General features: G+C 45.0%; 1 protein-coding gene across 6 annotated transcripts in view; it reads right to left on the reverse strand.

Moving 5' to 3' along the window:
- The window catches only part of RALY (RALY heterogeneous nuclear ribonucleoprotein), a 78,299-nt gene that overhangs the window by 39,641 nt on the left and 24,882 nt on the right, over positions 1-13,776 (reverse strand). For 5 of the 6 annotated variants that reach the window (XM_058562890.1, XM_058562886.1, XM_058562887.1 and 2 more), the window contains one exon: positions 4,334-4,409. The exons of the other annotated variant lie outside the window; for it this stretch is intronic. The gene's annotated coding sequence lies outside the window, so the exon portion shown is untranslated. The remainder of the gene's footprint in view (positions 1-4,333; positions 4,410-13,776) is intronic. 6 annotated transcript variants of the gene reach the window in all.

Here is a 13,776-nt window from a genome sequence, read left to right on the forward strand (position 1 = left end):
AGATTAAGCTAGTACTGGCAGGAATTTGAATTCAAGGTCTGCCTCAAGGCCCGTAGTCTTTCTACTCTGCTGTATTACCTCTCAGTGTTAAATGAGGGGGTTGGACCAGGCAGACCAAGGCATTTCTGAACCTGAAAATTTATGATTCTTAGTGACCTGAAATTATGGTTTCAAGAGCACTCTAAATACTCTTTGGCTAGACAAAGCCTTGCTAGTTAAGAAGCCTTCTCATATAAATGAAATCCTCAACATCAAGGGCAAAAGCCGGGGTATAAACACAACTTGAGAGCCAGAAGACAGTGGATAATGAAATTTTAGAAAGCCCCGAAGAGGCCCTGGGAGAATACATCACTTGACTAATTCATTTTACAGATGGGAATATGGAGGCTGCAAAAAGAGAAATAGCTTGACTGGAAACACCCAGAAAGTGGTAATAGAACATAAACTGGGTCTTATACCTCATAGTCTCTCTCTCATACTTACTATCTACTCAGTCTCCAACCTTCCAGGCCATTCTGATCTTCTCCTTGATATTTCTTTTCCAAATGCTGGGTGACAGGCAGGTCACTGCCCCTGCAGCAGACAACCAGACACTTCCAACACCTTCTCATTGCAGATAATAGCTCTTCCTTTGTAACTATCCCTGTTGCGGCCTTAAAGCAGGACTGAAGCTGAGGCTTCTCCTTTGGTCCCCTCCTTTTTTCTTCCCTCTTGATTCTTTGATGCCTTTGAACCACAGATCAACATGTCTTGGAGGCACAGAACTGGAAGGGACATCAGCAATTATAGATCAACTTTCTACCTCATTTCCTCTTTTTTTGTGTGTGAGGAAGATTAGCCCTGAGCTAACATCAGTTGCCAATCCTCCTCTTTTTGCTGAGGAAGATTGGCCCTGGGCTAATACCCACACCCATCTTCCTCTATTTTATATGGGATGCTGCCACAGCATGGCTTGACAAGTGGTGCGTTGGTCCGCGCCCAGGATCTGAACTCATGAACCCCAGGGCACCGAAGCAGAGTGTGCAAACTTAACCACTACGCCACCAGGCCCGGCCCCTCATTTCCTCTTTTTAGAGCTGAGGAAACTGAGGCCCAGAGATATTAAATGCTTTCCCAAGGTCCATATGTATACATTTGTTTATCTGTTTTCCTCCACTAGAATTTAAATGACAAGAAAGAAAACTATTTTCTTCACTGCTACATTTCAAACACTTAAAACTGTGCCTGGCACATAGTAGACACTCAATACTCACTGAATGAATGAATGTTCAAAAAGAAAATTATATAGAGGAGAAGGAATAAAAGGGGAGAGAGGGGGAACCACTGGCCCAAGAGGCTGAGAAGGACCAGGGTTTTAAGTCAAAGAGAAAGAATCAATGTAGGATAATAGAAAAAACCTGGTTCTCTGGAGCCAGATTCTCCAAGGTTCTAAGCTTAGCTCTTCCAATTACTGCCTGTGTGTCCCTCTCCAAATCTCAGTAATTTATAAAATGAGAATATCACCACCTACCTCCCAAGCTGCTATGAAAATGAAATCAATTTATATAGAGCATTCAGTATAGCACCTGATAACAGACACTAAACATAATTAATTTAACATTTTCTGATACATCTGGCCTTTAAGAGAAACCTAGAACTACCTTAAAAATTACCTAGTCCCACCTCATTGAAGCACATTTCTGTAGGGTTATTGCCCCTAGAGTAAACGGCCTCCACGTGCATTTTAACTTTTCTTTTTTTTTTTTTTAACTTTATTTATTTATTTTTCCCCCCAAAGCCCCAGTAGATAGTTATATGTCATAGTTGCACATCCTTCTAGTTGCTGTATGTGGGACGCAGCCTCAGCATGGCCGGAGAAGCAATGCGTCGGTGCACGCCCGGGATCCGAACCTGGATGCCAGCAGCAGAGCGCGCGCACTTAACCGCTAAGCCACGGGGCCAGCCCTTAACTTCTCTTTCTTATCTTTCTTTTCACCCCTCCCTTACTGTCAGCTTTCAGCTCTCACCTCTAGCTGCTGTTAATACAGCAGCTCCTCCCCCTTTTTTATAAGCTGCTTTTAATCTTACTGAAGTTTAGAAACCAGATTGCTAAACTGTTACAACACGTAAAAATAGGAATAAATTAGCACTGTGTAAGGGCTTAAGGATGACAACGCTTTGCTTCCTTCTTGTTTTTCAGTCAGGCTCTAGAAAATTGAGGATGTTAGATAAATTAGCTACTATATGGATGTCAGTATATTATACACTTTTTTACGTGGAATCATTCATATTTAAAAATAGTCAATAGTGGAACTTCTTCACAGGACAGTTGTTACAAGAATAAGATCCAAGCTTAGCGCCTAGGCCATTTAGGTGAAAGGCTAGAAGCTACAGAACTTTAGAATAACCAGACAAAAAGAGGTAGCAGCAAAAGCCTGGAGATTCAGAATAAGAGGGAATGCTAGCCAATGTGGATTCCAAGAGCATCAGCTGGGGGATAGACTCCTCTGTGCACCCTCAGGCAGCTAGGGGGAAGAACACAACATCCATTGTTACAAAGTGTGAAGAGAATGGCCAATTTCACTGGCCAAGGAGAAGAGAAAGATGGTGGGAAAACCAGAACGACCATGGCCTCTGATAAGATATGAGGCTACAGCATAAGTGCCTTTTTTCACTAGCAGTTGAAGGGTGGGGTTGGGGGTGAGCAGGGAACCTAGGACCAAAACAAGAATAGCCTTCCTCTTCTGAAATGACAGTAGGGAACAAGACAACATCTCAGTGGAGCTAGTCAGTGAATGCAGACACATGCCGGGGACGAGCTCTTGAAAACTGCTTTAATATCTGTGCTGGCAGTGGCCTTGGAATCAGGCTGCATGAGTGCATTTGAACCTGCACTCTGTAGCCCCTACGCTGCAAATTATGGCTGCCAGTGCTGCCTGGCTTTGTGTCTGTGCCCTGGAATCCTTTCCCTTGTGGAAAGACTGAGCATCAGGTAGGGCCTGCAGAAGAAGGAGAGGAGAGGGCACTGGGAAAGATTTACAGCACCAAAGGAAAACCCTCCCTTCTACACCTTGGGGAGGAGGCTGGCACACAGGTCAGGGACTGAGATGCCAGGGATACTTATAATGCTTCCTTCTCACTTTCTCTCATTTCAGTCATGCTGCTTTACAATTCACAAAGCTTTCCAACTTGCATTTCTCATTTGATTCCCTACATCCTCCATGATTGGTGTACACACAATAGACGTGAGGGTGCAGGGAGGCACTCTAATTTTACAAATAGGGAAATGGAGATTATCCAAAGGCAAATGTTGAGAGAGAAAATAAAAATCGAGGTTTCCCAACTCCAACCCAGCTCTCCAGGTCCCTAACTGTGCTGGCCAAAGTGTTTATGGGATCTTATGCATTACAGTCGTTTTCTACTCCTTCCAGTCATACTTAGCCTGGGCCTCTGCCTGCTTGAAGTTTCTTCCTATCTTTCAGTCTCCCGGCCCCCTCACTAGAAATGCCATTGCTCAGAAGGGACCCCCAACTTCTGCCGGCCCTGCTGGGTCCCTCAAATAATTGGACCTCCCTCCTGAATCCCTAAGGAGGTCTGTCTTCATAAATTTTCTAAGAAAAATCAAGATCCCAGGGAGATTAGCAGTCCAAGGAAAGCCTGCCAAGTCAGGAAGAACAATGGTATTTACACTTAGACTGACCTAGGTTCTAACATCAGCTTTATGGATTCCCAGGTGTGAATCCTGGGCAAATTATTTCAGCTTCCTTAGCTTCAATTCCCTCAACTATAAAATGGGGTTTTGTCTAGATTAAATGTGATCCATAACACAATTGGTTCTTAATGTGTTGATTTCTCTTCCCGTCTCACTATCTGCTGTCTTCCCTCTAAGATTCCCGACCTCCCCTTCACACAGCCTCACTCTATCACTCCATCCTCACCACCGTTCACGACGACATTTTGCAGGACTGCTAAAACTCCAGGATTGTCTGAAGCTGACATATGGGCTTGGTAGGTCACAGTCAACATGGAAATCAGAAAAGCCTCTAAGGACTATGAGATATTTTAAGAGAGCTTGTGGGAGGATGGGTTTAGCTGCCAGGTCCAGGATACTCCCCAACAGAAAGCAGCTGGCAAAAGCCAGAAGGAACTGAGCCTCCTTTGTCTTATTCATGGCACAAATGATCCCAGACCATTTCTTCCCAGTACAGGACGCTGCCTATGCCAACCTCTTAGACATGGAGTAGGAGAGTAATCACCTGTAAATTTTCTATATTAAGGGTAAAAATACGCCCCAAACTAGTTACCCTGTATCTTGGCCCAAGCTTCTCCAGTTTTCCCAGGTACCCTTACTCACCAGTACCAAGGCTGAGCTCAGCCAGCGATTTTCTCTTTTGGGTTACAGGGTCAGCACCTCTGGGAACAGGGCTCACCTATAAGAGAGACAGAAATCAGTCAGGGTCCTGCTCAGAACAGGCAGGAACTTAGATCAGTGCAGGCATTCAAAGTTCCTATTTTCACATGTCTTGCATCCCAGCAAAAGACAGGCTAATAATTAAATATATAATGTCATGTCATGTTAAGTGCTATAAAGACAAACAAAGCAGAGTAAGGGAAGAAAAAATGACAAGGAGTGAGAATGAGATCTACTTTACATAAAATGGTCAAGGAAGGCTTCTCCAAGGGGTGACTGCTGGACAAAGACGTGAATGAAGTGAAGGGTAAGATCTGCAAAGATTTGAGGGAAGAGTGTTTCAGAGAGGAGGAATGGCAAGTACAAAGGCCTTGAGGCAAGAATAAGCTTGTTGGGGCCTGCCCGGTGGCACAAGCGGTTAAGTGCGCTCGCTCCGCTGCCGCGGCCCAGGGTTCACCGGTCCGGATCCCGGGTGCGCACCGACGCACCGCTTGTTAAGCCATGCTGTGGCAGTGTCCCATATAAAGTAGAGGAGGATGGGCGTGGATGTTAGCCCAGGGCCAGTCTTCCTTAGCAAAAAAAAAGGGAGGATTGGCATTGGATGTTAGCTCAGGGCTGATCCTCCTCACAAAAAAAAAAAAAAAAGAATAAGCTTGTTATGCTTAAGGAACAAGTCAACATAGCTAGAATGTAGTGCCGGGAAGAATAAGATACTAGATATACGTGGAGGAATTAATTATACTCTCTATTTTACATATGAGAAAACTAAGGTTCAGAGGTTAGGTGACTTGCCTAAGACCAAAGTAAATTAGTGGCAGAACTGGGAAGGGAACCCGGGTCTTCCGGACAACTCTAACTCTGTCTCACTCCTGGGCCAGGTTCCTCCAGGCTTAAATAACCTAGAACCCAGCTGGGACAAACTTTCAAGCACTCTGAGATTGGTTTCAGGTTTCTCTGCTCACCCTCTCCTCTGTTGGGCGGGGACAGCTGAAGAACAAAGAAACTCCTATTTATTACCTAGACTGGGGGATAGAGGTGCCTCTGGGGTAAGGAGAATAGTAGCACATGCCAGGCAGTTGTAAATCCTTTATTTGTATTAACTCATTTAATCTTTACAACAATCTCATAAGGACTGGCGTGTTGTTCTAGTCCCCATTTTACTAATGAGGAAACAGGCACAAAAGTTAAGTAAATTTACCCAAGTCACATATCTAATAGATGGTAGAACTTGGACTTGAACCCAGGGAGTCCAACCTCCAGGGCATGTCTTCTTAACCACATACTATACCACTTCTCAAAAACAGAAGAAAAAAGAAACATGTTCTCTAGTCCTAGCTGACATGGCTCAGAGCCCCCATTTACACCCAAGCCTGAGATCCTCTCCATTTACTTGCAGTCCAGGCATTTTACTGAATACTCGTTGAACGACTGCTGAGCCAAGTGGTTTCAGAGCCTTCTCTAATCTCTAGCTACTGTCATGACAAAACAACGATGGTAACCACAACAGCCATTTAATGGCAACTAACGTTTAATGAACACTTTGAAATAAACTAGATACCAGTGCTAAGCACCTTACATGCACAATCTTATTTCAGAGACCAAATGACAGTTGCTCTAAGACATGGGTGGAGAATGGGGGTGGGGGTGGGGCCTTCAGGCCTGGAACAAAGCAGTGAACACATGGAACTGAGGGATCTCTACAGGCCCGGGTCAAAGGACAAAGGCAGAGGCACTAGGGGGTGGGTGGTAAGGGGAATGGACTATCAGCACCTCCCATTCAACATGTCAACAAACTGAACTCATCTCCTATTTCGCAGCCTCTATGGTTCAGCAAACAGTATACACTATTCTCCCAAGTATTTAGACTCCAAATGTTCATGCTCTCTGACCCCTCCCTCCCTCATTCCCACAACTGCCAAGTCCTCGTGGGTTGTTTCACTCTAAGAGCTCTACATCCAAACTGTTCTTTATTCCCTACTGTGTCAACCTCCTCTTGGTTCAGGATCTCATTATCTCTTGCCTGCACTGCTGGAATATTTCTTAAAAATTATTGACATTACAAGGACAGACCGTTATAATAGCTTCTTCCCTGGTCTCTCTTTCATGAGTCTCCCCCGACCTATCCTGCTCAATCCATTGGGCCCACACTGCCAGACTAATGTTCCTAATGCCACTCCCCTGCTCCATAAAATGTCATGGCTCCCAACCACCTCAGCCTCACTCTCTAGCTATGCCATGATCTGCCTGCCTTACCTCTATCGTGGGCTTTCCAGCTCCATACTTTTGTCCATGCTGCTCTCTCACCTGGAACGCTTGTCTTCATTTGTACGTATTCAAATTCTTCTTAATCTTCAAAGCCTAGCAAATCTATGAAGTTATTCCAAACCCTTTCTCATCACTCTCTCTGTCATGTTCTTGAAACACCTCTGGCAGAGACTACAGCCGGTTCTGGACTGTTCCGTCTTCCTCGTAAAGATTCCTAATGCTTCCAGAGAACGGAGACCTAGTCAGCTAACATTTCTGTTCATTCCTGCTACTCTTATCTTACTCTGGATCCATTTCCTAACAAGAGACCTGGATTCTATCTGAGCCTCGGATTCCTCAGCTACAAAATGGGGATACAATTTCCATCCTGCCTACAATACAGGGATCTTGTGAGAATCAATGTGACAGGAGAGGAAAGGGGAAGAGTTAGGATGAGAGACTTCCAGCCAGGTCTTTAACAGCTCTTTCTGTCAGCAGCAAAACACTACATATATATAGAAGCCTTCTATCCAATCAATCAAAAAATCTTTCTTGGGCCTAGCTGGCCATGGTTACAGCTCTGGGTTAGGAGTTAGAGACGATGCAGGTATGAATGAGAGCAGTCCTTATCCTTAGGCTCCTTGCAGCCCAGAATAGGACTGTGTCAATTTTCTGCCATTAGGCAGGATCTAACCGTTCAAAGAGCGCTATGTATTGTAAAAGAGGAGAAAGAAATCAGTCTGACCACAGGTGGCCTCAGAAGCTTCACAGAAGGAGCACAACTTAAGCCACCCCTTGACGTAGAGTGACAGAAAGACAGGCTACTCTGCACCAGACACTGGGCTAGGTGTTATGCTGTTAACCCTCGTAATACCCTGTGAAGCAGGTGATGGCATGCCCATTTCATAGCCAAGGTAACTGAAGATGCGTGAGGCTGTGTGTGCCACTCAAGGTCAAACAGCTAGTAAGTAGCAGAGCTGGGATTTGAACCTAGGTCTACTTTACTTTACTCCAAAGCCTATGTGTGTGCTTGCTTACTTCATGGTCTGCCTTACTTCATATATAGCAACATGAAAGGAGAACCAGATAAACTCTCAAGTTCTTTCTACCACAAAATCCAATGATTTGAATGAGGGGGCAGGGAGAGGAGGTTTACTGCTGCTCTGTCTTCCCCATAAGACTGTGATCTTATGGCAGGTTTCATGTCTTATTAACTGGAATAGCCCAAGTATCTGACACAGAGTCTGGCAGGTAGGAGACACTAAGTATTTGGGGAACATGTGAGTGAATAAATGGATGACTAAACACCTGCCCCATCAACTCTGTTCTGAGGTCTAGAAGTAAGGTCCAAAATCTCAAGCTCCATGTTCTGACTCTCAGCCTCAGTATCTATGATATCAACTATCTACTAATCTGTTGGCTAAAGGTACCTACCCTTTTCCTTTCTTGTTTTCAGGAGTTAGGGGACATGTGAGGAGAGAAAAGGATAAAAAGGGAACTTGGGCAGTTAATAGAGAAAAGAGAGGAAGAGGAAAGGGGTGAAAGGAGAGAAGCTAAAGAGGGAGACAAAAAGGAAGGGGATGCCTGGGCAAGACTGAAATGTCTGAGGCCAAGACTTTGGAAAAGGTTTTTTTTTTTCCTTCTGGTTCCAGAACCAAGGATTATTTTTAAGAGCAGCAGTGCGAATTCCTCTTCATAAATTTTAAATGAAGGGAACTTACTTGTCCAAACCCCAGACTAAATCTGTCAGCAGGAGGTATAGATAGTGAAGCTCCTCAGGGTTCTCATCTTCATTTGTCACTGCTGTCCTACCCTAGCCCAACTCTCGCCTGGTTTAGGCTGAAGCCTGCAGTGGTCAAAGACACGCAGGTTCTTCTGCTATTCCTCTGCTCCTTCTACAAGTTACTCCAGGATAATAAGCCCTCGGAGTCTAACTTTCCTTATGGAAAAGGGGATACTGACATCCCCTGGACCATTCCCCACAACTCCCTGTCATGAAAGCTTTGTTGAACCCTAAGAGGAAAGTGTTTCTATCTGGCTGATGAATTCCTCAAATGTGTGCTAATAAACTGGGGTGAAGATGTGGATAGAGGAGGCAAGGTCCCTTCAGAACTGTCTAGATCCTGGGTCCTAATACAGCTCAAACTTCTTTAAGTCTGATCTGCATATTATACACACATACCTTTCCTTCTTACTAAATTAGTAGAGAACACTGGGCTGAGAGTCAGAAAACCTAAAGGCCAGTTCCAGCTCCACCTCTAATTCACCATGTGACCTTGGACAAGTCATTTCACTTTCCTGGACCTTAGTTTCTATATCTGTAAATTGAGGGTGACGTGTTCTTCTGAAGGATCTTCTGATGAATCAAATAAGATTGACAAAAACAGTTTAACTGCTTGAATCTATTTGGTTTGACATGAATGGTAAAGAAGGAATGAGGGGACGATCTCTTTAAAAAAAAAAAAAAAAAAGAGGGGGCCGGCCCTGTGGCTTAGCGGTTAAGTGCACGCGCTCCAGTGCGCGTTCGAATCCTGGGCGCACACCGATGCACCCCTTCTCCAGCCATGCTGAGGCCACGTCCCACATACAGCAACTAGAAGGATGTGCAGCTATGACATACAAGTATCTACTGGGGCTTTGGTGGAAAAATAAATAAATGAAATTATATATAAAAAAAAAAAAAAAGAAGGCTGTACCACCTTTCAGTTGAAGGGATCTGCTCTGAGTAAAAGAATTAGGAAGAGCTGTGACAGACATAGCGTCACTGTCTATCTCCACCAAAAGACAGTCAGGCACCAACTGAGACTGAAAAAGCACAAGAACTACAGGCATGCAAATCCCAACAGTTCCAAGTGGAGAGAAAATAAGAACCACCGGGGCCGGCCCCGTGGCTTAGCAGTTAAGTGCGCGCACTCCGCTACCGGTGGCCCGAGTTCGCATCTCGGCGCGCACCGACGCACCGCTTGTCCGGCCATGCTGAGGCCATGTCCCACATACAGCAACTAGAAGGATGTGCAGCTATGACATACAACTATCTACTGGGGCTTTGGGGGAAAAATAAATAAATAAAATTAAAAAAAAAAAAAAAAAAAAGAACCACCAGAAGTCACATACTGCTCAGGGAAAGAAAAAGAAAAGTAGTAATGACCAATTTAGTAGTGAACGCTCAGGCTCTCAAAGCAGACACCTCAGTCTGAATCCCAGCTCTGTCTCTTACCAGCTTCGTGACCTTAGGCAAGGTACTTACCGTCTGTGCCTCAGTTTTCTTTGTTAAAAAAGGGTTCCGGCCTCATAAATGTGTTATTGGGAGAAATAAATGAGACAGCATGGGAAAGCCCTCAGAGCTTGGGGCCTGGTGTAAGTGACTCGATGATACATATTTTTATTCCATTTAAGTACCACAAAAGGATGAATCAAAAGCAATAAAAAGGCCTAGGAGAAAGGAAAGAAATGTACATTTCCCTATTATCTACTATGTACCATTCCCATAATTAATGCCGAAAGCCTTAATTATTCTCATTTATTCCTAATAACCTAATAACCTTATTCCTAATAACCCTATCTTACAAGACGAAACCGAGCCTCAGAGAAGTAAAGTAACTTGTCTACAACCATACAGCTGGGAAATAGAACTTCCTGGAACCCTGGTCTGTGTTCTTTCTACTACATACTTTGCACTTTCTCGTGCTCAAAAGTAAGGAGACCCTCACATATCAAAGTAGGCATTAATAATAAAGTTTTAGGAAATGGACCAAATTCTCCCATTTTGTACTTAATGAAGCAACTGTTGGTTCTGCATGCCTGAGGAAAAGATGGACAGGGGTGGAATGCAAGTGCACCATCAGGTTCCAGAGTTGTAGGACTTGATTCACCAAGCCCTCCCAAGGGGCTCTCAGCCTGTTGTTGCAGTAAGAGAGGAGACAGGTTTGTGCCAAACTGGACGGACACACCCCAAAGGACAAGATGTTCTAAGACTGTAACAAAGCAGCAAGAAGCTGTAAGAGGTACCTGGGCTGAACTCAAATACTTGATCAAAACACCTTATACTAGGAGGGAATACAATGCTATGAACACCTTTGCAAGAATCACCATGTACTATGCCCTGGGCATGCATATTATCTCTATTTCTGGGAAGCCCATTACTGTGGCCCAGATGACTACAAGTTAGTCTGAGAAGAAGCACTCCTCCTGACCAGGCTATTATTTTGGAGCATTCCATCAAAAAAATAATAGGGAAAAGGTTCTACAGGAATATAAGGAAACTGGGACTTTACAGCTGGCAACTAGGGGAAAGGAGCCAGGAAGTGAATTATGAGAAAATTTTGGGAAAAACTGGGGCCTTGACTTTGATCAAAGGCTTTTGGTAGGGTGGGGAACCAAGCAAAAGGCATGAGACAAGAGAAAGGGAGTGCTTCAGGGGGCTAAGGAAAGATTTTTGACAGAAGAAATCATCTCCCACATTTGTTAAACAAATTTTTTTTTAATAGCATGTCCCTACAGAACTCTTGCTGTTTAGAGTACAGCAATCTCCACGGCCTGCAGGAAAACTGATTGAAAGAGGTGTTACTGAAGTGATATGGTCCTCAGGAGAGGGGAAGGAAAATGGAAGCTGGGTTCTCAAAGAAAGAGTGAGCAGCTTCAGGAGATAATCATAGCATAACCACTCCAGGCTCAATCAGGCAGGGCTCACCTGCAGGTGGCCTCAGACCCACTTGTGCTACAATCAGCACTTGAGAGTGCACAACTGCCCACATCCCACAGGGAGTACAAGATTGGCCACAGAGCAAATAGCCCTGGTCCCAAAAGCCACACTTGCCAATCTATTTGTTAGTTCTGTTCTAGCTGCCCCCTAACCTCTTAGCCTCAAAACTCTAACTGCCTCAACCCTTGTGAGGCCTGCTTTTCCCAGCCTTGTCCAAACCCCATGGTCTTGCAATTCTACCAGACTCCTCCCTCTCACAAGGATATCAGACCTTGACTGGCTCTACTGTGTGGTTGCCTATGCCCTGGCATAATAAACCAACTAGCTGTGTTGCCATAGGGGTTAAAAAGATGACCTCACAACGTAATAAAAATGCAGCCAGGTGACAAAATGGCTCAGTAAAACCCTCCTCTACTCCCTAACAAAGACAGGGGTCAGATGGCTAGTATATCACAAAAGGAGGCCCCGGAGGACAGCTGGTTTCTTAATGACAGGTAACATTAGGGCTCTTGAGCCCAATCCATGTCCATGTATGAGAACATAATGCAAGCCATAAAGGATGAAACTCAATCCAGGCAGTCTCTAGGCTGCCTGGAGGAATGTCCAGAGAATATAACAGACACGCAAGACAATCATTCTTGCCTCTGCATTTTCTGGGCAGCTAACAGCATTTCTCCTTCCTCAGCTGAAGCTGTCTCCAATTTCCCCCTCCTCCTTCCCTAGAAGAACCAAGCCTGCAGAAATCATCAAGGGAGGCACAAGTAATTACTGTTTTCTTTTCTCCATGCTAATGAGACAGTTGGATGGTTGCCCTTCCCCCTTCTAAGTAGGAAGCAAGAATCTAAGGCTTTATAATCTGTAACCAACACACCAAAGCTCAGGCCAGACTGCTCTGCAACTGAAAAGTGCAGAAGATAGCTTTCTGTCCCTGATGAGATCAGAGCTGGAAGAGGCTCTACCATTTTACAGACGGGGAGGTCAGACCATAGTGGGAGAGGATCTGTCCCAAGTCACAGAAGGAAGTCAGTAGCAGGGCCAGAATCAGTCTCCTTACACCCAATCAGTGCACTTCCCACAACATCTAGACTTCCTACAGTACAGATTGACTTTGGAGGTGTCCTAAATGTGGAGCCTGGAACTGTTAAAACAGTTTCAAGTTCACATATTGGCTTTTGAATACGTATTTTAAAAGCAATGGCAATGTCTGCAGATGTGGACTCAGCCCAAGAACCCCAGTTCTGCGGTTGAAGACCAGGATCTGAGAGATAATGCCAATTTTACCCAAAAATTAAAATCAGAAGTAGATGGTCAGGCAAAACAAGAATCTGTGAATTTTAGTTCAGATTCTGCTCAGTTATGTGAGGACTGTAGATACCAAGGTTGGGGTCCAGAGATAGCCTTAAGAGTGAACTTCAGGTCTGGTAGATAAAGGAGCTCCTGAGTATAGAACACTAGGACATCAGTCCACTAGTCCAATCCCCGTATTACAAAGACGAAGAAATTGAATCTAGCACTATCGGGGGCTTAACCTGAAAGGACTCAAGGTGAAGCAGCAGGACTGAAGGATGCTAGGGCCCAGAGCTAGCCATGGCCTGTCTGCCTAGCCATGGTCAGAGAAAAAAGAAGACAGTCTCTGGAAAAAGCCAGCATTTGCAAAAGCTGTGCAGAGAATAAAATGGTTCAAGTTTTTAAGACGGAATAATTTGTAGAATCTAACATGGCTTATTTTTTTAACCTGAAGACTGGCTCCTGTCAGCCTCTAAAACCTCTTCTCTTCCCTCTGTCTCTCCTAGCTCTATCAGGTCAGGTGAGATTCAGCAACTCAAATCCAGTCCTCAAACTAATTCTGACTCCAGGCAGAAAATATTTAAAATAGCCTTAGCTCTAATTCTCATCCCCTACCTACAAGGGCTGGATATCAACCCTTCCTCCCTGTTCTGTACCAGAGTTGACTGTGGTGCTCCTTGTGGCATTCCCAGATTTTGCCAGTGCTGAACACCAGCCTTCACCTTCTAGATGGCAAAAAATCATGTGCTCTATTCTATAAACAGGCCCAGGTCCATGTGAGAGCCCCTGCCTTAGTCACCTACCTGACACCTCAGGCCCTCCTAAGACTAAAGCCCAGCTCTGAACCCAAGGCCAGGCCTCCCCACCAGTGGCCATTCTCCAGAGACTGCCTGCCAGCCTGGACTGGCACTTGAGTTTGCCCCTCTCCCCAACCTACTGCAGGGGAGGCAGCATGGTATAATAGAAACAGTAGGGGCCGGCCCCGTGGCGCGGCAGTTAAGTGAGCACGCTCCGCTACTGGCAGCCTGGGATTCGGATCCCGGGCGCGCACCGACACACCGCTTGTCTGGCCATGCTGAGGCGGCGTCCCACACACAGCAACTAGAAGGATGTGCAACTATGACATACAACTATCTACTGGGGCTTTGGGGGG

The sequence above is a fragment of the Diceros bicornis genome, chromosome 19 (assembly GCF_020826845.1).
Source record: "Diceros bicornis minor isolate mBicDic1 chromosome 19, mDicBic1.mat.cur, whole genome shotgun sequence".
Taxonomy (NCBI): Eukaryota; Metazoa; Chordata; class Mammalia; order Perissodactyla; family Rhinocerotidae; genus Diceros; species Diceros bicornis.